Source organism: Chelonia mydas, chromosome 2 (genome assembly GCF_015237465.2).
Source record: "Chelonia mydas isolate rCheMyd1 chromosome 2, rCheMyd1.pri.v2, whole genome shotgun sequence".
Classification (NCBI taxonomy): Eukaryota; Metazoa; Chordata; order Testudines; family Cheloniidae; genus Chelonia; species Chelonia mydas.
Genome location: NC_057850.1, coordinates 153,527,599 through 153,553,386, shown reverse-complemented (window position 1 = coordinate 153,553,386; position 25,788 = coordinate 153,527,599). Strand labels below are relative to the sequence as shown.

The 25,788-nt window shown below is 40.8% G+C and overlaps 1 protein-coding gene across 15 annotated transcripts in view; it reads left to right on the top strand.

The window, feature by feature from the left end:
* Window positions 1-1,571: 1,571 nt before the first annotated feature.
* LOC102943985 (poly(rC)-binding protein 3) overlaps window positions 1,572-25,788 on the top strand; it is a 703,847-nt gene continuing 679,630 nt past the window's right edge. For 10 of the 15 annotated variants that reach the window (XM_037889896.2, XM_043540389.1, XM_043540388.1 and 7 more), the window contains exon 1: window positions 1,572-2,111. The gene's annotated coding sequence lies outside the window, so the exon portion shown is untranslated. The remainder of the gene's footprint in view (window positions 2,112-25,788) is intronic. The other 5 variants (XM_043540400.1, XM_043540396.1, XM_043540397.1 and 2 more) reach the window with 3 other exon arrangements.

Here is a 25,788-nt window from a genome sequence, read left to right as displayed (position 1 = left end):
TTGGCTTTATTTTTTCAGTGGCCCACCATGATGGCATTTCTTATAAATTAATTGTTTCAAATAGCTTCTATGTGGATCAAGAAGGCACCTCAGTTGCTGGGACCTACTCTTGGGCCATGCTTCTGTATTAAAGATAAAGTTGAATGCAGTTTGCTACTATTAATGCAAATAAGTGCAGCCTTTAGTCTCCTGGCATGTTGTCAATGCAATCAGTGACATTACGCAAAGTTTGGGTGCTACTGACATACAGCATATTCCTAATAAAATGTCACTTGTCAAGCCCTTGGTGTGATGCCCTGGCCTCCTTAGCTTTTCCAGAGTTCCACTTGTAAATCTGTTTACCCCAGGGATGCTGTGTATTGATTCCACATAGCAAAGAGTGTTCTGTGGTGACAGTGAGTACAAGGGGAGCTCAGATTTCAAATCAAGATGCCTTAAAGGGACATTCAGATCCCATAAATGCTAAAACTGGCACTTAGGCATATACATTTCTTCTGAAGTGTCAGGGATCACCACAGCTGGAGATGGGACATTGGACTGGGAGGACCAGGGTTCTGAGGTGGCACCAGGCATTTTCTCTCGCAGATGCTTGGCGGGCTTATTCTTGCTAACATGCTCAGGGTCTCACTGATTGTCATATGTGCAGTTGGGAAGGAATTCTTCCTCACTTGAGACTGACAGTGACCTTGGGGGTTCTTTCCCTTCCTCTGCAGTGTGTGGGCACAGGTCACTTGCCAGGATTCTCTGGGTATATCACAATCATTTCCCTACCATTGTAGTGGGCCTCATGCACTGCTGCACCGTGGTGCCTCCTGTTCTCTGCTTGTGGCACATAGTAATTTAGTCTCCTGTGGGCTATTTAGTCTAATGTTGGTTGTTGGGTTGAGTGCGCAGGTGCTGGTGGTGTTGGTGACCTGTGATATACAGGAGCTAAGACTAGATAATCTATTGGTCCCTTCTGGCCTAAAATTCGGTGACCCTACGACCTTTCCATTTCATAGGCCCGGTTGTCCTCTCACCACCAGCAATTCAGCAGTGGCTCTATGGAAACAAGTGAAGTGACACCCTCTCAGTGCCTCCAAGCCTGAGAGGTGGACACGCGAATAATCCCCACACATCTGAAACCTGGCACCACTCGCTGGCTAGGCTTTCCTGGGGTCAGCCTCCACCCCTCAAAGCAAAGCCCTGGCGTTTGGGAGGCTGTGTCATCACCCTGGTAGGTCAGCCCCCAAAGCAGGGAGGACTAGCCCTTCTCCTGTGCAAGAGCGGGCGGGCCGGCTGCCTGAGCCTGAAACCAACTACATGAAGAAGAGACTGGGACCCGCTGACCTCCCCCTCCTCATTCCATCACCCTTTCTCTCCCCACGCCCCTTAGATCCCTTCCCTCACCGCCCAGCCCCAGCCCCCTCTGCCTGCCAGCCAGGGCCCGGCCCCGCAGCTCCACCCCGGCGGGGCAGGGCAACGCCCCCTCCCGCTGGTGCATCGCGGCCCGCCTGGGCGAGGGGCCAGGACTGCCAGCGAAGCTCGGCCAGCTCAGCAGCGGCGGCGGCGGAGCCTGGGGAAGGAGCCAGCGAGCGCGCCTGAGCGCGGGAGCGCGGGCGCGGGAGGGGGGCAGGCGAGAGCGGCGGCAGGAGGAGCAGCAGCGAGGCTGCAAAGCCACAGCGAGCTGCGGGAGCCCGGGGAGCGCAGCGGCAGCAGCAGCAGCAGCAGGGATATAAGCCACCGCGAGCCGCCTTAACGCCGCCCCGCAGAGCCGCCCGCCCGGGAAATACACCCAGGAGCAGCCACCCAGCGAGAGGCGCTGGGAAAGCAACAAGCAAGCGCCCACCTCGCCGGGAGCCTTCCCCCCAGCACCGACGCTCGAGCTCGATTTGGCATCTGATTGTTTTTTTCTCTTCGCACCCCTCCTCCCCCTTGGGGGTTCTCCCTTTTCCTGCCAGACTGACTCGCACCCTCTCGATAATTTATCCCCCCTTCGTTTTTTTTCTACTCTTCTCCCCGCTTCCAAACCCTGTGTCTGTGTGTTTTAATAACATCACAACCTCTGCTTAAAACAAACCAACCAACCAAAACCCTTCCTCCTCTGACCCCATCCAACACCCCTTGTTAAGGTGAGTTGTGTCTTTTCATCACTTTTCCCCCTTGTGTGTTATTTCCTCCACCCCCCCACCCGGGCAGCTTTAGGGAGAAGGGCGGGTGGATTTCAGGGGGATCCCAGCATGTTTGCAACGCCTTTATTTTCCCTTCTTCAGCCTCAGCATCATTCCGCCCTGTTCCTTTATCCCAGGGATGTAGCCGGCTGATGAAAGTGGGGAGCTACTCTTCCTTTGCCCTGCATGCTTGGGAGCAACTGCAACAGCAGCAGCACAAAGCTTCCCTTCTCGCCCCCCCCCCCCTTTCTGTTTGTTTCTTTCTTTCCTTCTTTTTGCTTGGTTTCTGGTTTTGAGCAATTCTCAGGGGACTTGCAAAGAATTGCATGTGAGGTGAGGGAGAGCGAGCGTATGTGTGTGCTGGGAGGGTGCATTTGTACTTGTGTTTATGGGATGAGCGATACAGCTTCCAAACAGCCACGGTATACAGGGAGAGGGGGACAGCAGAGATTGTTGATGGAGAAATTGATCAGGGCTGCAGGAAGGCTGCACAGCTCTTGAGGTGTTCGTTCCTTGTGCTCCAGGACACCTCCTCTTAAATCATAACTGGCACCTTAATAGTGATGGCTCCCACTCTTCGGCTGGCGTCTCAGTGGAGTAGTGAAGAGAGGAAAAACTTTAGTGCTACCTTATTGTTAGTGTTTTGTTCTAGCAGTGTAAAATTTTAATCCTGCAGGGATGAATGGTGAAAATAGGACTGCAATCCAGAACAAACGGATCGTTGGGTGTCACATGCTCGTTTTCAGTAACAAAACAGATACAGAGCGTTATTACTTTTGTCAGCTACTAGAAGTATTGCAGCCAGGTTTACTTTCCAATTGCGAAGTTGTATTAGACTGTTTTCTTCAGCTGTTCAGCTGACTGTTCCTATAAGAGCATTGAAAACAGACACTTATTTCTGCAGTAAAATAGCCTATCTTAAATGTCTTGGGAAACGACTTTTTTTTTTGTTCCGGTTGTTGGTTTTTGTTTTTGGGTTGTTTTTTTTTAGTGGCTATCAAGTAACATATCTGTCCCAAGGAATTTTTACAGTTTTTGTGTGCCTTCAGCTATTTTACCTAGGTTTTTGAATTGGAGTAGTGTAGACTTTAGCTGCATTTTGATAAGGTGTTAAATCATAACTTGCAGAGATGCTATTTGTAAGGTGCCATTCAAAGCAAAGCAAAATAACAACCCCCTAGCTCTTCTCCATAGACTTTTCACAGTGGTATTTGTATCAAAAATAGCATGCTGTTTCCTTAAAGAACTGGTAACATTTAAAAAACAAACAAACAGGACATATCATGATAAACAGCTTAAAGTATTCATAGTTCAAATAGTGTTATATTAAATTTTCTGATGTGTAAAACTATGAATTTGCATAGAAGATCAAATAGGTGTACTTTACATTAAAATGTATTTTGTTTGGACATTTTAAAAACATATTGAATCATTTTTGCATCTCAAAGTTTAGACGTGAACTAAAAAGATTGCTACTACCTGTAGTTAGATGCCTTCATAGTATGGATTTTTATAATGAGTGCAATACTTCTTGTTTTGATGGCAGTAAAATACATTTATAGTACCTGTCTAGTACATGTAATTTTAAAATAACCTATCTTTCCACATGCTATATATGGATGATGTCCAGCAAAAATGATCAGTCATGGAAGTATTTTTGTTATGCTAATAAGAAGACATCTTTGATCATTTCTTTTTCTTGTTAGCCTAATTAAAATATTTTACACAAGTTTGCTTTGGGGTTTTCGGCCACAAATGTCAAGTTGTAGTGAAGAGAGTGTATGGCTATATCTTTGGTTGATTGTGTCATTCTTAATGTCCATGACAGCGTGGGGAAAAATAAAATACTTAAGTGCTTTGTATAGGAGGTATTCAACGATGTGAGAAAAAGAGGAAAACCAGACAAGTGCATAAACAGTTACAAAAAGAGCACACAATATTAGAAGTATACATGGAAGCTTGTAAACAGCTCTGTTGCTAAACTCCGATTACTGTTTAAACACAGTATTTATGGTGAATCTCTATTCAATATCATGCTAGTTTTAGTTTTGTAGATTTTGTGTTGTTAAAATCACATATGGCCCAGGGCACTTGCTCCTTTGCTATAAAAGCCCTGCCTAATGGCTTGATCCTGAGAAGTCTAGAATACCTACAGCTCTCCTTGAAGTTACTGGAATTTGCAAGAGCTCAATACCTTTAAGGATCAGGCATTTTGTCTTCTCAAGAGTTAGGGTTTATCCAAAAGATACAATTGTCAAAGTCTTTAATGAATCACTTCATTCAGATTTTATGCAGTGAGATACATAATCAAGGTGTATTTGAATATGTTTGTTCTATCACAAGAAAACTAGTATGTCACTGGACATGAAATTTTAGTATTGTTAATCTCAGACGTTTTTAAATTCTGCAGTCATTTGTAAAATAGAAAGTGTTCACTAGTTAAATCTATTTTGTATATTGCTGTAGTTAGTTCATTATTACTATGGGCAAGGCATTTAAGAAAAAATATATAATTTAATGTATGAAAATGCAGAGGAAGGACTGAGTTAATCTGTCTCCATATCATAACAGACTTGAAAAAGAGTGATGTCTTCAGTTGTATATGGAAACCATTTTTTTACCAACTGAGTTTGGATATAGAGTCCATCCATTTGGCTGCCACTTTTTAAAACCTAAGAAGTAGGGTTAATTTAGGGCCCGATCCTGCTCCCATTGAAGTTTTTCCCATTGACTGCAATGGTAGCAGGCTTAGGCTCTCACAAATTGTTCAGTGAAGTGGTACCTTATGATGAAGCTTTCTTTTAATTTATTGTTTGAGGATTGGGTAAAACATGGATTTATTTACCTATCAAGTTTTTTGTTACTGGTAAAACATGCCCATTAAAATCCTAAACTACTGTTAAGTGAACTAATAGGAATAGTTATGGAGTTTAGAAGTCTGGCTAACTTTGTAGGACTTGTTGTTACAAAAATAAGGTGGGGTTGTTCTCTGTTGTCATCTAACTAAAATGATTTTCTCGTAATTTTTGTGCGTCATTGTTTTTCTGCAGGTTCTATCTGAAGTTGTATTTAGACCTTCTATTCTTTAACATATTTCCATTACTGAAGAACATGAATGTTCTGTTTGTATCTTAAACTACAGCTACTTTTGTCAGTTTCAGTAGACTTTAATACAATACTTGGTTCTTCCTTACGGGGAAAATTTGTCATAAAATTTAAACTTTTTTAAAAAGAAAATTATATTAATTGTGTACTCCCTTGTGTTTTTTGCATTGGAAATTAGCAAAGTTTTGTGTTGGAGCCATGCAGTTTATAATTAGAATAAAATGTTTCAAAATAGTAGTGTGATACATATGAAAACCGCTTAACACATTTTCCCCTACAGTATCACACTTTGTAGCTAGTTTAGAATGGTAATATATGTATGTCTCACTCTGAACGCACACTTGTAATTTAAAAAAAAAGATGTTAAAATGCATCAGATTATTTTATACAAAATTGTCAGTTTACTTCTTAAAATTTTGTCTATTAGGAATAATATTTTAGTAATAAATGACATTTTTCTGCCATATATGCTTACACAAAGAGGATAATGAGTGCTTAGCTTCAGGGAATTGTATGTAGCCCTGTTGAAATATCAAGCCCTGAACTGGGCTACATGTAGTTAGATTCCTAGTGCTGTGGGTGAACTTGAGTGAATGGCAATAGTGACAAGTTTATGTACCTAGACATCAGTGAAAGGGACTGACTGCCTCTTGGGGAAAACAACATATCAGAGGAAGGGTGTTTGAGCAACATTATGCTGTAGGGCTAAAAACACCAAGTGATTGTCTCACGTTCAACATTATTGAGGGTCCTCTGTTTCAAAGACAGTGTTCATAATGATCTGTTTAGTTCTTCTTTGGATTATAATAGATCTGGAGATTTAAAAAGGAGTTCATAGTAGTACCAAACAGCTTCTCTATTGGGAAGCATATATAGGTGGTCAGTGGAAAAATAATTGGTTATATTATTATTAATATACCTATCTGACACTTTTAAAATTACTTACATATTCAATACATTTATATACAGCTTATATCTCCTGTTCACTTATGTAGGTTTGAGTTGGCACAGTTTATGGGGGGAGCATATGCAGGGCGGGAGGGAAGCAGAAGAAACATTAGCATTAAATTTTCAAAATATTAGAATGAAGCCAAAAGAGCCAAAGACATTAATAACTACAGAGCCAGTGGTAAACTGGATTGTAAAGTGTATGAGATTTCAAACAATTTAAACGTTTTTGACAGTAGACAAACATTTACAGTGAAGAAACCTGAATTCATAGTGAATACACTTTCTTTCCATAGGAGATTTTAAATAAATATATTTTAAATATATTAAATATATAATACCGCAGTTATGCCTTGAGTTGCTCACATAGTATGTGGAGATATTAATCTTTGACCATTCATGTAAGTACTAAAAATTATTTAAATAATGTGATCAAATGGAAAAATATATATTTGATAAATGTCGTATTGCCTGCAAGTGTAAGATAACCTCTGGTTTTTGTTTTTTCATACCAAACCTCATTTAATTGCTCTTTCTAGTTTCACTAAAGAAGAAGAATAAAACATACATATCTTATTTTGTTAATTTTGGCTGTGTTTTTTCTTTATGTTCCTCTAAATAAAATGTTTAATTACTTTATAATGAAACTTTTTAATAGGCAATTGCTTTATGATGAAAACTCAGCCCTTTTGACAGTTGTTTCTAAAATTCGAATGGTAGTATTTTACTTTATGTAAATACTTTCTTCAGTCACATGCCTCGTACAGATAATATTCAACATCCTTTCGATCTCAGTGAGACTTTACATGCAGGTGTATATGCTATTATAATTAGTTACCTGGAGCTCCAGCAATGATGCTTTTTGTTTGCATTTATCATATAAACATTTTAAGCAAATAAGAGAAGTTGAATTATGTAAACTCCCATAAAATTAAATAACCTGTCAACGCCTGGTTCCCTTATCATTCATACCATTTGCCAGGAGTCTTTTCATATGGGCTCAGATCAGCATAAAATACATCTACATCCAGCCTTAGCAATCAGATCGCAATATTCTCGGTTCCCAGTGGCTGCTCCAGGAGTCTAGAGAGTGCTACATCCAGCATTCAGTGGCCACAGGAGGCTGAAGAGAGGGAGAGAAGAGGAAAACTAATAGGGTCTGAGTTGGCCTGTGAAGATCTTATGGGGAAAAAAATCTACCTTCATAATGCAAAAGCCAGTGTCTGGCCATGGAAGCTATGTATTTTGGCCTGAAGAGTATTTATTACTATATATCACTTAAAATCCCAACTGCCTAGTGGTGACAAAGAATCCTAGTACAAAAATTATTTAATCTTATATGTGCTATAATGTGAGTAGAAAAGAAGAAGGGTACACCTGTATAAGTTACATTTAGATTGCTGTATATGGGATATGAATGGTTTTCTGTCCTGGTATAATAACAACAGTGTATTAGTCCATTTCATTTGCTTGCCTTTTGAAAATGCAAATAAATTTTAAGGAAACAGCAAAAACTAGGACATTCAGAGTTAAGTCTGATGCACCATTCCTAAACTCCTCCATGAAAGAGATGTGGGCTGATCACAGACCTGGGAGTTTTGTGGTATTGGGCAAAGTTTTTGTATGCTGCATTCTGTATCTGTGAAATGGGACAGTACCATTGGTTGGGACTGAATTCTGCACCTCTTATTCACATGAGTAGTCCCATTGACTTCAGTGGGTCTACTTGTCTGAGAGAGGGATTCAGGATCAGGGCCTGGATTTGTGAAGTAGTTCCAATGTGAAAAATGCAAAGCATTATTATTGTTATTATTATCCCACTGAACCATATATTACATGATATATGATCATGCCCCTGGCATTCTGCCGCACACTCGACCTAATTTTTTTGGCAACATCTCTTGATTTCTGCAGCATACGAATGCTGAGTTCTGTAGCAGTGTGAAATACATTGAAGGCCTTTCTCAAAAACTAAAGTCTAAATAAAGAAAACCGTGATGACATTTTAAATATATCACTTGTAAATTATAACATGGATTTGTGGGTTTAGTGAGTTTATATTTTCTGAGTGTTTATTTCCATTTATGTGCATGAAAATATATCTTCCATTTATTCTCTCTCTTTTGTGTTCTTATGCGTATTTTCACTAAAGCCATAAAAATACTGTGTAAATCCGGAAGCAGATACTCACTACATTACAGCATTTTCCGTCTTCAGAGATGTTACAGGCATTAACTAATTAGCCATCACAACAATCCTTTGGGTTTTGTGACAGAGAGACAAAATACTGAACAACAGCTGCAGTAAAATGAGAGAGACTAGGGCAGATGATTTATTTTCTCTCCATTTTCTCCCCATAGTGATTTCTTAGGGATGATGACAGTAGAGTAGAGAATTTCCATGTGGATTTGGAAGCTTCCACTTCATCGGGTTAGTTTACTTAAGACTCCTTGCTCTTTCTGTGTGGGGAGCACTGTTTTGATTGTCACTTTGTGGGGGAGTGATTGGCGTGATTCCCTTGCCTGCAGTCTAAGAGAGCCTGCAAAGGAAACAATTTTGTGATTCCATGACCATAGGTGAAGTCCACTGTGCCATATGTATAAGATCACCCACTTTTCTGAGATCTCCCTAATGCACATTAGAAAGGCACAATGGGGTTATATCTTCAGGACCAAATTTTTCAAGCCACTTCTAAACTTGTGCATGTAGTTTTGGTGTACACTCATTTGCAACCTTCAACCCTCAACCTGCTTTCTATTGTATGAGCACTTATATATTCAAATTGGATAGTTAGACTAGTTGTTAGTAAATCAAATGGAACTGAAGGAAGGATTTGTCAAAATAGGGGGGAAAGCATCTTTGCAAATGTAAGGAAGGAAGCAAGTAGAGATGATTAAAGATAGGTAAGAGGGATTGAATGAGAGTGAAGGAGAAGGGGAACCCAAGATAGATTGAGATGTTAGAGGCAGAAATACAAGGATAGCCTCAGAGTTGGAGGCTGGCATGAAGAAGGAGAGAGTGGGACTAGCGGGAGGAAGAAGAGGAGAGGGAGACAAGGCAAAATGGTTCCTGCTGGATTAGAGTTAATTTTGTTGTTTAAAATATTGGCAAGATTCTGGTTCAGAAACATACAGCGAAGGAGTGAGTTGGGAAAAGAAGGTGAATTCAGTAAGGTGAAATTGAGGAAGAGTTACGTGATACAGGTTTTATAACAAGCAATGTTTAAAATATCTACAAATATCTACAAATAAAATATTTTAAAAGAATGTTATTGAGGCTACAAAGGCAAGCACTCAGACGTTAGGAAATGTCAATATTTAGGTAGCTCATGCAACCTTAATTCAGCCCCCTTGTGCATATGCATCATGATACAGTCTTTAATTACAAGATTACCTAAAAAAATTTTCCACAGGATCCTTGCAATAGACACAGGGTTCTAAAGGTTCTAGGAAAACACTATCTCTTACAGCCAGATGCTCAATGCCTCATGACATTTGTAGAGGAGAGCAGGGCCTGCCACTGTCAGCTTACTTTGCCTTATTGGATCATGAATAACAAAGCACTGTGCTCAGCAATCCTACTGGTAGCTCAGCGCTTCTCTCTCACAACCTTCATCCATGTCTCTGCAGGGCTGAGCCTTACTGCGTTTCATAGTGATTTGTACTGTTTTTAAAAGCAAACATTTAGGATCCCAAAATAAAACGTCTCTCTCTTTAACTTCTTGCCTCATAATGGTATTTACAGTTTATTATATGCGCATACATATATTAACTTTTAACAGTGAAGATACCATATATTTCAAGATCTAATATATACAGTAAAAATGCAAGTAAAATGTCTTGGGGGACAAAGATTTAAAATATTTAAAAGTTAAAAGATTTAAAAGTTCCAGAGAGAGATCTTCACAGTGGTCTTGACTTCTATGCTTTTTATATTTGCTAGGGGAGATTCATGCTGCGCACATACATGCATGCCACAAATAAAAAAAGTGGAAACAGAACAGCAGTGTTTTCCCAGAACAGGAAGGAATAAGCTGCTGGGAGACCCCATAGGGCTTGTCTAGACTAAGGTAAAAGATGTATTTTTAAAATATGTTAACTGACATGATTACATAAAATATTTTCAAACTCTAATGTAGACTTGACAAGTTGTATGTTAGCTGATAAACCTGGTCTTCACCTTGACCAGTTAACACATTTTAGGGATTTTACAGCTTTGAGCTAACGTCTTGTAAAAATACACATCTTTTTCTCCGATTTAGACATACTCGCAGAGGGTTGTGTCCTCCTTGCATGATGTTAGAGCACTGCTCTTGTGGGGGACTCCTGTGTTGCTATGGAGGGTGGTTTAGTATTAGGGGGAGGTAGAATTAGATGCTGAGGAGGTCTGCTCCTGTACCTGCTTCATGGCATGTGGGAGGAGATTCCATATGTCAGCCCTAACTCCCATGGAGTTCCTCTGTACAAGGCCCTTTACTCAGGACTGTCTTTGGGGACAGGATTTTCACTCAGGCACATAACAGCATTCTACAGAAAAAAGTGTTAAGTTCTCTAGTGTTTATGAAGACAAATTTTTGCGTAGATTATCTTTAGTTCCTGATATATAATAATCCTATGTATTTCTGATATTCTTAGCAAGATGGAGATAATCTTTGTGTATAGTTTGAATCAATTTTGTTTCTGCACTGGATTTAAATTGTAATTGGTGGAAGCTGGTGCTTTAATATTTAAACAGTTCAAAGATTCCAAACGTAAGTATAAAAATGGCCAGTTAACTATCTAAACCTGAGCAAAATAACTTCCCATACAACTGTAATCAAGTTTGGAAGCCTTTAAATTGATCTTAGAATTTGCTATATTAAGGTCTCAATTTTGGAGTTATTTACTAACTTAAAATATGTTGGGTTTTTTTAAGTATCATCAGTATAAGTAAAAAATAAAACAAAAAACCTTTTTATGTTGCAGCAATTTAACTGAATTTGCATTATTTTGAAAAATGAAGGTAACTAGTACATAATATTCTCAACCTGCTTTTGTATTTTTTAAAAGAAGCTCACAGTCAAGTCACACTATTGAGGCTTTTACATTGATTGAAACTTTAAAGTGATTGCACCTATGCAAGAAATATTTTAACATAGGTTAATGCATAGGTGCTGGAACTGGGGGATGCTGCTGCATCCCCTGGCTTGAAGTGGTTTCCGTCATATACAGTACAGGGTTTACAGTTTGGTTCAATGGCTCTCATCACCCCCACTATAAAAATTGTTCTAGCACCCCTGGTTTCATGAGGATGGTGATTAGGTTGATGTGACTTTTGATCAGGTTCAAGAATCTATAAACCAAAAAAGAATGATATGTTAAACAATACTGCATTATGCAGGTAAATTATGTGATACAGCATGGCCAGAGGGCAGCAGGAGAGTGTTTTTGTTTTTTTTTGAGCAAAAAAGGTGTTTTTATTTGCATAACACACTTACAAAGTAAAAACAGCAGCATATGCAATGTGTGACACAGCAACCAATCACAATTGTTTTCTCATTAGCTTCAGGGGAGGGAAGTGTTCAAGCTTCTCTGGGCCCAGGGCGGGGGGCTTCCTCGACTCTCGTGGTCTTCCACCCTTCCGAGTTACCTGGTGGCCCAAGTGAGGGGGCTTCATCGACTCTCAAGGTCTGCCACCCCCTCGAGTTACCTGGCGCCACGCCCAAGTGTCACCAACAATTCCCTCCTCCGAAAGCACCCAACAAGAAGGGCAGGCTGTGGGGTGGACAATCCGGGGGGTGGGGGGTGGGCACGTGCACCCACGTGTGAAAGGACCCCTCTAAGGTGGTGGTGTCCGCAGCAGCAATGGCTGGGGCTGGGGTCCCTTACTCTCTCCCCCAATCAAAGGGTCAAACAAAGGGAACCGGATGGGAAAACCGAGCAGAGAACCTCGGACAGCACCCCCCGCTCCTTAAAAGCATCAAGGGAGTCAGTGGACGCCGCCCAGAGGAACTCCGCCCGGATACATGAACGGACCGAGGATTGGAAAACGGCCCCACAGTCAAGCAGGAGAGTGTTAGAAGGGAGCCTTATTCCCTGTAGAGGGAAGAAAGTTTGCTATAGATTAATTAAAGCACCTGAAGCCAATTAAAGCACCTGAAACCAGTCACCTGATAAAACCCCCTGCTTCAATCAGACAAGGGAAGGAGTTAAAGCAGAGTGGATTGGTGTTGGAGCAGAGAGCAGTTTGGAGGAGTTGAAGCAGAGTGGATTGGTGTTGGAGTAGAGAGTAGTTTGGAGGGAAGCAGCGGAGAGTCTGGAGAAGTGCTGCGGTGGGCTAAGATGACCAAGACCCTAGGTAAAGGGACACCTGGTTTGTGTAGAGGGAGGGCAGGAAGCCCCACAAGCTGAAGGGCAGGAGAGGGAAGTAGCTCAGGGGAAGGAACCGCTAGTTCAAGCGGTTTACTGCTATCCCTAGGGCCCCTGGGCTGGGACCCAGAGAAGAGGGCGGGCCCAGGTCCCTCCCTCTCCACTCCCCTCCTCTAGGACACTAGTGGGGCAGTTAATACCCCGGTTCAGGGGCGAGAAACGGTGCCCTGAACCCTCCCCAAGAAGAGAAAGCGCGAGACCCATCAAAGTAGTGCCAGCAATTTGCCACAATTAATATTTAACGAATGTGGACTTTTATGTGTTGTACTAAAAAATCTAACATGAGAGGCATGTAAATTCTATTAATAAATAATACAAAATCTAATACTTTTCATAAAACCTGTTTGGCCTTGTAATCACAAGATAAAAAGATATACTTTTATCGTGTTAGCTAATACGTGGTAATTGAAATGCAGTAAAATCCTATTGTGGACAAGGCAGTCGTCATTTTAACATTTTAGTAGGTCAAGGTACAGGCTAGAGGAGAGTCTAGTGTTTACCTGGACCTGCTAACACATGTTAAAACTACAGCTGCCTTAGCCATAGTAAGATTTTACCTTGTATTAGTTGCCAAAAGTTAGCTCACATGGTAAAAATCCACCTTTTTGTCCTGCTGTGGATGCAGCCTTTGTATGAGAGAAACAGTGTACAGCATTAAGGGCTCAATTCAACAGTTACATAAATGAATAAATTTACTCACATGAGTTGTCCCATTGAGTTTAATGATAGTACTCATGTAAGCACAGTTACTTGTGTGCGCATTTGCAGGATTAAGCTCTAAGATTATAGGACCAGATCTTGTCCTGTAGACCTGGGCCTGGAGGAGACGCTTTGTAAGTCGATCCCACCCCACTCATGAAGAACAAGGAGTCGTTGACATTCTTGGCACCCCTTTCCTAGAACTCCATGAATTCAAGGTCAGTGTGGGGGGAAGAATGTGATCTGGGCAGGCTGCAGGCAGGGAACATGCATCCCTATGCTGGGGAGGATTGGGTTCTGGAAGATGCTTATTGTCCTCCATTCAGCACTGCTAAGATTCCACAGAAAAGCCAATACAGCCTGGAGTTGAAGGGCACAGAGCAAGCATGGGATCTTTTACTGCAGCCCTATATGAACAAGCAGAGTGACTTTGATACAACTGAAAAAAAGTACAGATAAGAGGCCATCTGGTAGCTGGAATTTTCAGTGAGGAACTTTCAGAAAAATTACAGATCATGTCTGATCTAACTTTGGGACAGACAGTGCAGCTGGGACTAGAGCTGGTCAGAAAAAGGCTTGTCAAAAGTAGGTCCCTTTCTTTTTGTTGAAAACTTTTGAGTTTTGAAATGTTGTGACTTGTAGAGCTGTCGAAAAACAGAATACACTTTTGTGAAAAATGTACTCTATTGTTTGAGGAAAAATTTTGAAATTCAATTTTTTTCAACAAGGTCTAGCTGGAACGGCAATCAGTGCATACATGGCATAGAAAATAGTTAAGGAAATTATTTAGATTTCCATTCTTTCATGGGGATTTAAACCACAATGATTAAAGTTATTTTTAAAACAATGAAAATTACCTCAATCGTGTAATCTAAAGCCTCATACTGAGCCTAATGTACATGCAGAGTCATATTTAATTCACACAGTGATGGTGTTGATGAGTGATTTAACAGTGTGATAGACTTATCTTTTAATTTTCTGACTTTAGTTAGCTCACATTAGTATTATTCAGTACACCACATGCATTTTGATTTGTAACTTGCTGGTTTTTAACTTGTTTAATGTTTTGGTCTTGTGTGCCAAAAACAATTTATAAACCAGTTTGAAAGCTTCCTGAAAGGCTGCTCCGGATTGATTGGGGAAGTACAGTATGCCTTGTGATGGCAGCTTCTGAATCCCACTCCATTGACAATTCAGTTTCAGGAAGTCAGGCATTTGGTGCTCAAACAGCCTAGCACAAATTGTTTCACATGATCTGAAGACAGTGGAGTCTGTCCTGCTGGCAGCTTTCTTCCTGTTGGCCAGCAAAGAGATCAATGGGCTAAACAGTTAGGGTGGGATTTTCAAAGGGGCCTAAGATATTTGGATTCCCAGCTCCTATTGACTTTAAATAGGAGTTGGGTCCCAGATCCTTGAAGGTATTTAGGCATCTAACTCCCATTAATAGCTGGAGGATCTGGGCCTGGATCCTAACTCCCTCAGACCCCTAAGAAAAGCCCAGCTTCATCTTCTGTCTCTCTAGGTTTTTAAATGTGAATGGTTTAAACCTTCATTCAGACATACTATTGTTTTTAGTGCTCTTCGGCATGATTCTGCAAGATGCTGACTCTCCATAACTCCCATTGCTGTCAATACAAATTAAGGATACTCAGCTTGTTACAGATCTCAGCTACTTGCCGTCTGTCATTTTTTGATAATGCAATACTAATTTGACATTTTATTATAGCTTTTGCCACATTTTGGATAGTGAGATGCCTGTCTAAATAGCTTATGTAAAACATGTTTTCTCTGCAAAATGAAAGTTTTTATTGTGAGCTAAAGATAAATTTGAAATGGGAAGGTCTGCAGGAAAGAGAATGGTGTTTCCATGTTCTACTTCCCAGGGCCTTTCGAGCGTGTCTTCTGACGCATCAAACTTTCATTGTACTTTAATTATTGATAGGAAGCATTTTCTTACTAGCGTAGCACTTATGCATAGTGAAATCACTTTTCAGGAGAAATTATTTCTAGTATTTTTTGGATTGGATTCAGTTTTGCAAATTGCTTGTTTTTATAGTGCCCCATAAATTAAAGCACGAATGATAAGCAAGATCATTATGCTGCCATGAATCACTCCAGTCCTAATGGCCTAATGCACTAAGCTTTAATTAGTAATATTGTATTTTTAAAAGGACAGTGTTGTGAAGGAAATGTGAATGTGCCCTGTTTTATATCTGGCTTTCCCAGAAGATTTTAAATGGATTCCTGTTCTTGGTATGTCTTTAAATAATTGATATGGCCACTTCAAGGCCTTAGTAGAGAAACAGATTATTGGCTGCCAGTGACAAAATTTGGTTTTGGCATAATTTAGCAGAGACATGGTACTGCCTACTGTGCTTCTCTAATTAGAAAGTTTGCCTAGGGTGCTTATATCAGAAAGAGTGGGGAAACATAGTGCTGGCACAACCTGTCATAACAGAGTGATTCCTGCAAAACCTGATTTATACAAGATTGCTTCTTTTAACCCTTTCACACTTCTTCAGGAATTTTCATGTGTCCTTTCAGCAACTTTCATACAGACATTTCTTTATTGATTGTAATTTGTAACATAATATCCTGCATAAGAATCTTTTCCCCCCTCACAATGCCCACAACTTGTTAGTCAACAATAATAACTCTATTTTTAACTTTTGATTGAACTGCCAGGAAGTCAGCATGCCAGAACTGAGTAATAGCTCTGTGATCTTATTGCTGTCATTAAACTTGCCTTTCCCTACTGTTTGTTACCTCCTCTCATTCCACTGGGCCAGATCTTGGGTGCTAGCTGTGTTGCACCTGGTAGAGCTCTGTGGAAAGGGGGAACATAAAGGAAGCTATGGAGCATATTTGTATTGCCCAGATCCCAGGGCCACTGGGTACCAGTCTGATGTGTTGTGCAAAATAAAGCCGTCTCATGGGCCATTTCAGTCTATGAGCTATTCTAGCTGTGTGGGATCAGCCTGATGTTATGTCTCTTTGACTATGCCCCCTTTTCACTGGTCATGCCCTCAGCTTACCCTCTACATCAGTGGCAAAAGGAGGGGAGGAGGAATAGCATAGAGCCAGCTGTGGAAGCCTGATACTGGCCAGGAATTTCCCCCAGCCAGGGGAATTCCCAGGAAGCCTGTTAAGCTGGGGCAAAGCACTCTTAGCAGGACCAGAATCTGGAGCATCATGTCTAAAATTAGAATATATGTTGTTTGGAGATCATGTATTTTTATTTTGATTGCAAATCACCTAGGCTAGCATATTGTTGGTTGTTGTTAAAATAAGAAATGGTAATGAATATGATGAGTAGAGCTGGTTGGGAATTTTTCAACAAAACTTGGAAAATGCTGGTTTGTCAAAACCAAAACTTTTCATGCAAAATGGTTGGTTTCAACAAATTTCTCGTTTTGAAAATGTTTTAAAATTGTGAAAACAGTTTCCGTATTTCCAAAATATTCAGATTTTTTGTTCATGAAAATTTTCAAGATTTTGACATTTCATCCTGATTCAGGATGGGAAAAATGTTGGAAAACTCAATAGTTCTTACTGGATGAGATTTTTTGTGGCTCGCTGTAATTACGTTGTTTGTCTGGAAAGTAAAGTCATTCAGCTCTGGTATATTGTTCAGCATTGAAGTGGTAAAACCCCTCTTGTTATGCACTGTTGCTCTAAAAAAGCAACAGGGAATGACGGTTAGTAAGACTTTCAAATCCTTGTTAAACAATGTCATGCTCTTATAACTCGGAAGATGGACAATGATAGAATGGATCACATGTTCAAATTTATTCTGCTGTCAGCTCAAAAGCAGATCACTAAACATACAAAGTGCTGTGAGAGGTGCAACTTTATATTAGATGATAAAAGATCTGCTTTTAATTATTTATTACAGTTCAATAAAGGGGCAAAGTAGGTTTCATATAGACTAGCAAAACTTTTAGAAGAACAAAAACAGATATGGAAAGTGGGAGAGTGGGAGAAATAAAATGAGCAAACTACTGTGAAGGAGCAGTTATAAAAGGTTAAGCTGTACGTTTGTATTTTCCAGCATTCCCAGGAAACTCGTTGCCAACATCCCACCAAGGAATAAGAATGGATGAAACAGTAAGCAATTGTGAGAGATGTCTTGCATCCATAATACATCCATTCTGACATATGCTTGTACATGAGTTTATTTAGATATTTTTGCAGCTTGGGGCTCTGATTTATCAAAGCACTTAAGCACGTGGCTAACTGTGGTTTTAATGGGACTACATATGTTCTCAAAGTTAAGCATGTGGTTATGTGCTTTGCCCAATCAGACCCTTAGGTTTAGGTAGATGACTATCCATATCTAAACAGCAGAATGTTAAAGACAAGTGTATGAGGTGATACAGGAATGGCTGCTAGACATATTGGTGTGGGTATATAAATGCACAGGTTCGATGATAAATAATGTCTTCCTCCTATTTGCATGAAGATTCGGAATTATTGCAACTACAGACATGTTAGTGCATTTGTACCAGGAAGTATTCAGAAAAAAAACATCAAATTGTTGTCTCATTATTTCTTTCCCCAGCAACAAATACTTAAAAGTCAAACAAATCTGATTAAAATGATCAGAGACTTAGGATCACCCTGGTGTTGAAATTAAGTTTAATTTCCCTTTAAGGCAAGGTTAAAGTGTTCGCATTATGGGTATTAAGATTTTTTAATGTTTAATTTCCACTGAACTGAAATTTATGGTTCCAATGAAGATCTCATAAGGGAATACTATATAAAATTTTCTTTATCCTTCTAAATGATTTTGTGTCTCAGAAATTTCTGTGGGTCATTAGAGTAGCAGCCGTGTTAGTCTGTATTCTACATGCCTCCAGCTTTCACCCAGATCACACCACACGATCCATTGTCTACAGCCAAGCTCTACGATACAACCGCATTTGCTCCAACCCCTCAGACAGAGACAAACACCTACAAGATCTCTATCAAGCATTCTTACAACTACAGTACCCACCTGCTAAAGTGAAGAAACAGATTGACAGAGCCAGAAGATACAATTGACAATACCCAGAAGTCATCTACTACAGGACAGGCCCAACAAAGAAAATAACAGAACGCCACTAGCCATCACCTTCAGCCCCCAACTAAAACCTCTCCAACGCATCATCAAGGATCTACAACCTATCCTGAAGGACGACCCATCACTCTCACAGATCTTGGGAGACAGGCCAGTCCTTCCTTACAGACAGCCCCCCAACCTGAAGCAAATACTCACCAGCAACCACACACCACACAACAGAACCACTAACCCAGGAACCTATCCTTGCAACAAAGCCCGTTGCCAACTGTGTCCACATATCTATTCAGGGGACACCATCATAGGGCCTAATCACATCAGCCACACTATCAGAGGCTTGTTCACCTGCACATCCACCAATGTGATCTATGCCATCATGTGCCAGCAATGCCCCTCTGCCATGTACATTGGTCAAACTGGACAGTTTCTATGTAAAAGAATAAATGAACACAAATCAGACGTCAAGAATTATAACATTCAAAAACCAGTCGGAGAACACTTCAATCTCTTTGGTCACTCGATTACAGACCTAAAAGTGGCAATTCTTCAATAAAAAAACTTCAAAAACAGACTCCAACGAGAGACTGCTGAATTGGAATTAATTTGCAAACTGAATACAATTAACTTAGGCTTGAATAGGGACTGGGAGTGGATGGGTCATTACACAAAGTAAAACTATTTCCCCATGTTTATTCCACACACACACACACACACACACACTGTTCCTCAGACGCTCTTGTCAACTGCTGGAAATGGCCCACCTTGATTATCACTACAAAAGGTTTTCTTCCCCCTCCCCCCACTCTCCTGCTGCTATTAGCTCATCTTAAGTGATCACTCTCGTTACAGTGTGTATGGTAACACCCATTGTTTCACGTTCTCTGTGTATATAAATCTCCCCACTGTATTTTCCACTGAATGCATCCGAGGAAGTGAGCTGTAGCTCATGAAAGCTTGTGCTCAAATAAATTTGTTAGTCTCTAAGGTGCCACAAGTCCTTCTTTTCTTTTTGTGGGTCATTAGTTTTTATGTTGTACGCTGTGTTCAGTTGTGGACTAATTTTTTATGTATGTTACTCACTTTGTTAATGGTGTTAGTTTCAGTAAGGATTTCCCCATCTTAAAGAATATTAAAAAGAATGAAGAACACCGCTCATCTAGAATGTACTTGTGTAATTGACTTATTAGAAGTTTACTGTTGGGCATACACTTGCAAGATTTTTTGCATTTCTTTTCAAAATGAATCTTGGTGCAAAAGAGAAGCTGTTTAATTGTGATATAATAATATTCCTGCTTCAATAAACAACCTTTCCTCACATATTTGTTATACTTTAGAGTTACATTATGGCTTGTCCCACAAGGTTGGCTGGAGCAGAGGATGAAACATGCAGACAACCTCTACTCTACCCTACCCCCAGACCTAACCACTGGTGCAAGCCTCAGCAGGAATACTGGACCTGTGCTTCCAGACAGCTCTACAGTTTTAGTATTAGGCGTGAAGTGTATTAGTCTCATCTGTCTCCTACTAATCTCTGTAAATTTTAAAGTGATATTTGGATTTTTTTTTTTTTTACCAAAAATGTAAACCAGTAGGATAAAATATGTAGCCTTACTAAGATATATTCAAGTGGAGTAATTTTGTTTTAGTTGCTGTGTCACATTCCCTTTAAAACAAACCCCTGTAGCTAACATGCATATGCTGTGAGGTCTTTGACTGTCTGAGTAATTCTAGTGTTGAAATTCCTCTCATTTCCTCCACCCTGTTGAACGCTGTAACATATGGAACCACAAAGTTGCTTGCCACTTAGAGATATTTTAAATGGCTCAGTTGCAGTACCTTCAAAAGTGGATTTTTCTAACATGCATTCTTCAAAGCAGAACTACATCTCCATATCATCATAATCATCAAAAAAAAAATCTTACCTTCCCACTATGAATTCTGTCAACACTGTGATGTTTTCGATAGGGACTGTTTGTAAAAGGGGCCTGCATCCTGCTATTTAGTGTGCTGCAAACACTTCAGCATACAGGTGCATGAATAAATATTGATTTTATTCTTCATTGGTTTAGTTAGTAAACTAAAAGGTGACAACATTTTTGCTGAATAATTGTTCTTAAAAAATCCGAACATTGTATTAAACAAGTATACAACTCTTTGCAAGATACAGTGATTTAGTAATCCAGAGTTGCTAATTGCTAGGATACTTTGACAGTCACTTACGTGCTTTGTTATGACACTGACATTTAAGAGTTATTATAAAAACCTTTTTATTGTCTAATAGTGCAGAGTTCCCACACAGGATAAAATTAAAGCCTTTAGAGGACCTGATCCTGCTTGCAGATATGTATGGCTATTCCTGATGCATCCACTCAAACCATCTATTCAAATACCAAACATTTTTGATGCATAGACACTCTACACACTGCACTGACTACTCCACAGCAAGCACTGGCTTTTTCAAGCCCCTTCCAAATCTCTCTTTGCCCCCTGCTTACAGAGCTAGAATGGAGGATAGATTAGAAGTGGGAAGAGTACACATCAACTTCCAGTAAAGATGTTCTAAGGATAAGACTCTAAAACTATCCACAGAAATTCCACAGCTGGAGCTCCTGGGCCCTGAGTAAGCACTGTAGGATTTGGCCTCTAGAGCCCAAACTGGTGACATGCTGAGCACTCTTCATTCCTATTCACTTTGGACCTGAACTTGCAACTTGGACATAAATAGGAGTTTTGCCATTGATTTAAATGGGATGTGGAGGATGCTCAGCACCTGACAGGATCAGGCTTATGGTTTGCACGTTTCATTACTTACAGAAAGGCATAATCTTGCCCGGTGCTAAGCACCCTTAATTCCATTTAAGTCAATGAACCAAACCCCAAGGCTCTTAAATCAGATAAAATTCCAGTGAAGCTAGTGGGAATTTGTCTGAGTTGAGACTGAAACAAAAACAAGTAAAGACCTCCAGATTTAGTTGGTGTTGTAAGTATGCAGTTTCCCACTATTGTTAAGTGTCATCAGTTGATCTTTGACCCCAATAGATGCTTTTGCCCATGCACTGTTTGTTAGCTAACACGCTGGGGAGATCAGTTTGTTTTTCTGTCTCCCTTTCCTCTCCCACATCCTGTATGCATTCTTCTCTTCTCTTCTCTTCTCTTCTCTTCTCTTCTCTTCTCTTCTCTTCTCTAGTAGTTCTGTGCTGGGTTGGTGCTAGTGCTGGCTCCTTTCTTCTACTGGCACTAGTAGGGAGATATAGCCGGTGAAAGTCCCCTTTGATCTCAGTGTTGATTTTGTCTTCTGTTGAGGCGGGGTGATGTCAGTGATAACGTCCGATGTGCAAGTGCATGGGTATGTTGGGAATTTATTAGTTTGAAGCATGGTGATATGGTGTACTGACCCCACACTGGGTCAGAAGGAGTTAATGAGAGCCTCAGAAGTCAGTCAGCCTACCCCACCCGCTACATGCGTGGCAGGTATCAAGCTTGGAGGGAGGGGCTAAAAGGGCGAACCTGGCTCAGGTGGGGGCTTACCAGGAGAGAAAGTGAGGACAAGCAGATTGCTGGCTTTCACTCAGCGAGCTGAACTGCTGGCAGACAGAGCCTTCCTGAAGGGAAATAGGCTTGCAGCAGGGAGCCCCCAGCAGTGGTGAAGGAAAGCTGGGGCAGGGAGTCTGCCTAGAGTTCCCTGTGCTGATGGCAGAAGATTCCTGCAGGGTCAGGGATTGCCCTTCAAGGCATGTAGAGAAATCTCTCCTTCAGCAAAGTAGCTGCGTGGCAGAAAAAAGCTCTGCAGTGAGCCTGGGGAAGAGGCTTAGAGAGAGAGAGGATCTGATACACAGTGAGCTGAGGAGAAGGTTGTGGCAAGAGCCCAAGATAGGAAGTGGTCCAGGGAGATGTCAAGGGGTTTGTTTATTAAAAGATTGCTGGACCAGAAGCCAGTGGAGCTGGAGGGTATGGGTTCCTCTACCAGCCCATCAAGGAGGGTGGAATAGTGGACACCCCTGACAAGGGGTATGCATTTCAAAACTCCCTGAAACCACTGGTATGGCTTAAGGAGTTCAGAGTTGGACTGAAGGCCCAGCATGAAGCTGAAGGACTATTAGCTGTTGGATTACTGGTTTACCCCAGAAGGGGTTGGACTGTATGTGGCCTCGCTGGAAGGCTGAGTCACAGGAAGAAGCAGACCACTGGTGCACCAGAGTGGCTGTCAGGAGGAATGCAAATGGAGGAGAGCCCACTATGCCACTCCCAGCCAGAAGGGTGCATGTGGGCTGGTAAGTCACACTTTTACGGATCTCATGGGGGTTGGGACGGGCAGTTCTGAAATCTTGAGTTGAAGGAGGAGGGGATAGTATTTCTAAAGCTACATGGAGTTCATTAAACTAATGGCTTCTCAGGATGCCTAAAACTGCTGCTACTTACCCTGGGAAAACCTGTAGCTTATAAAATTATAGCTAGGTAGAAAACCTTCCCTCCTCTCCAAGTTCCTTGCAACAGCAGACTTGCTGTCCTGCCCCACATATCTGGCAGCAAACTGGGAGTGTTTGCCTAAATACAATTTTTCCTTTTTTTTTTTTTTCCGGTTCTTCCAGTGGCAGATTTTGCAGCGTTTGATCATTGTTCTCTGCCCAATTTCAGAAAGTGAACACCCCAAATTTAACAACTGTAACAAAACTAAAAAGGGAACAAAAATATAAAATGGCAATAAATATTTATGTAGGTGCACTAGCTCCGTACTGTCAGATCCAGATAATGTAGTGCGGGCTCTGACCTTATTGCCAGGACTTAGGCTGTATGTTAGTGAACCCCAAGGTTTCAAACCCTGTAGGAAGAGCTCCAATGACTATTGTACACCTATAGACCAAGAACTCTGAATTTAAGGCATAGGCTGAGGAGATGGGGGAGAGGCCACAGGGGCTATGGCCCAAGTAATTTTTGGCCTATCACAGGTCAGTCTGGGCCAGGGTCTCCAGCAGAGCCAGGAAGGAGGCGGTGTGTTGCATTGCAGGGGGAAGACCCTTGCCTGCACACTGGTGAGAGCCAACAGGCCGGAGTGGAGAGGCAGGCCAGCACCATAGCACAGGAGTCATTGTGGGGGGGAGGGAGGGTTAGCACAGATTGGGTACATCTTTCAGCACCTCCCCACCCCAACACACACACAAGGCTTTCCACCCACTGGAAGCAGGACACAACCCCTCGCCTCATGGCCCCTCCACTTTAAATGGTGCTTCACACCCCAGTTTAAAGAAACTGTTCATTCATTGTTCCCCACAGTTCATTCCCAAACAATGTAACTCTCCTCAGCACTCCCATCTTCCCCTCTTTGTTCTATCATCCCTATTTTTGAAGATAATACAGCAATCCATTTGCTGATCCCATCCCTTCTCTGCAGCTGCCATGCTTTACCCTACCCACCTTTGCACTACCATGAAGGACACATTCACAGATCTGCACTTTGTGCTTCACGGGGAGTGTGCAACCCTTGGGTGGCTCTCCCCAAATCCTGTCTCGCCTTAGACAGTAGATTCAGACCGGTTGCATGACTCATGACTGCAGAGGTGGGAGCTGGATTAGCCTCTTTATGAAGAGTGAGGAACAACTGTCCTCACTATGCCATTTTTAAAAATCAGAATATGTAAAGTATATATTTTTCTGTGGACTATGTATGGACTTAAAGTTAGCAGGAGTTTGCACAGCTCCATTATGATTCTGAGTAATGCAATCTAGTTCTTGTGGTCACTGAAAGGATAATACTTTATTATGGAGTGATAAGGCTGTCTCTTAACTATTAAGAAGCTACTACTCCATAATTGTGGGCCTGATCCTCTAATTCTTGCACACCCAAAACTCTTAGGGAATACAGGATTGTGTCTTTCACTGGGGTCCAGTATAATCTGTGTTACATTATTTAATTTTCATTGTGTAAGTGTTGAACTAACGAATGCATACTTGTGTTTGCATTATTTCTGGTAATGGATTCCCCAGGAAACCAAGGGTGGGGGGAAGCATGTGAGAAATGCAGCCGGTTTGCTTGACCTCATTTTGAGTCTTCTTTGCTACCAATACCGCTACGTACATGTAGAAAGAACAATTGCAGCTAAAGTCTGTAACAAATATTTGTGTTTAACTTTTTAAAATTGTCTTTAAGTTATGGTGCAGTGGTTGCTAGCAAAGAAAACTGCACCCACATATGTTGTTTGAGATAGCTTTCAATTTTTGAAGGTATGGGCTACGTAAAAATGCTTTGAATAATGACCCTCACAACATACTTACTAAACTGACAAACACTGTAAAGTGTGCTGTACGGCATTATGAATGTAGCTTCTTATTCTCATTTAAAAATAATATTTACTGTTAAATGCCTGACCAAAAAAGAAAGCAGACTTACTGGTAAATATTGGCCAAACCCTTTCATCATTATTCATGCACTCCTAGTGTTTATATTCCTGCCATCCCTGCTTTATGTTGCTTCTAGTCCATTTCATACTATGTACTGGTGCCAGTCATTGAAAAAATACTCAGAAATGTTAGCTTAGATTTCTTTGTATAATAATATTTCAAACGAATGGATAGAAATCCATGTTTTGATATCAACATTCCTAGTGCAGCTTTAACAAAAGTCATGCCATGGAGTCAACCATTCGATTTCATCTCATGCTATAATGTCCACCATTAGTACTTTGGGTTCCAAAAGACTCATGCCAACATGTCTCGTTCCAGCATCATTGGGATCTGTAACTACAGTATGAAGTACTGGCTCTTCAACCAGATGTTGGACTGAAAAATTATATATTTCCCTTTCTTTCAACTCTTAATAACTATGAGTTGGGGGGGGGGGGTTGGTCTGAAAAGAGCTACAAGCAATTGTTACTTATGATTCCATAGAGAAGTTATGTAGGACAACATGCTGTTGCACCAGGGCTGAATCATGTTAGCAATTTAGAAAGTATGCCTGAATGTGATATAGTCATGGGTCTTGCTTGGATCCTAGTGCACTATGACTGTATGTTGAAGATGACGATCCTTTTCTGAACGCTCTATAATCCCCTATTTGCCACATGATTACCTCTTTGTAGAGCTACTGAAGCTGCCTTTCTCCTAAAAATGACTTTTCAAAAATGTGTTTGTTTCTGATTATATTCTTGAAATTTCCTACTTCTAAGAAGAAATTGTACTTACATTTTAAGAGGTGTACTATAGTTCTACAGGGCTGCCAACAGAAATGTCCATTTCCTCAAACTTTAAATGATTGTTTGTAATTTTTCATTTTACCTTTAGTGGACCGTACCTGCTGTGAACAACTTTTGTCCTTCCAGGTGGGGAGTCCTTTAAAATTAGAATATATTTCAGTGATTAACATTGGGTTTTAGCTGAATGACTCAGAATGATTTTAGAGAGAGATGGAAGGAGGAAGTTGCCAACC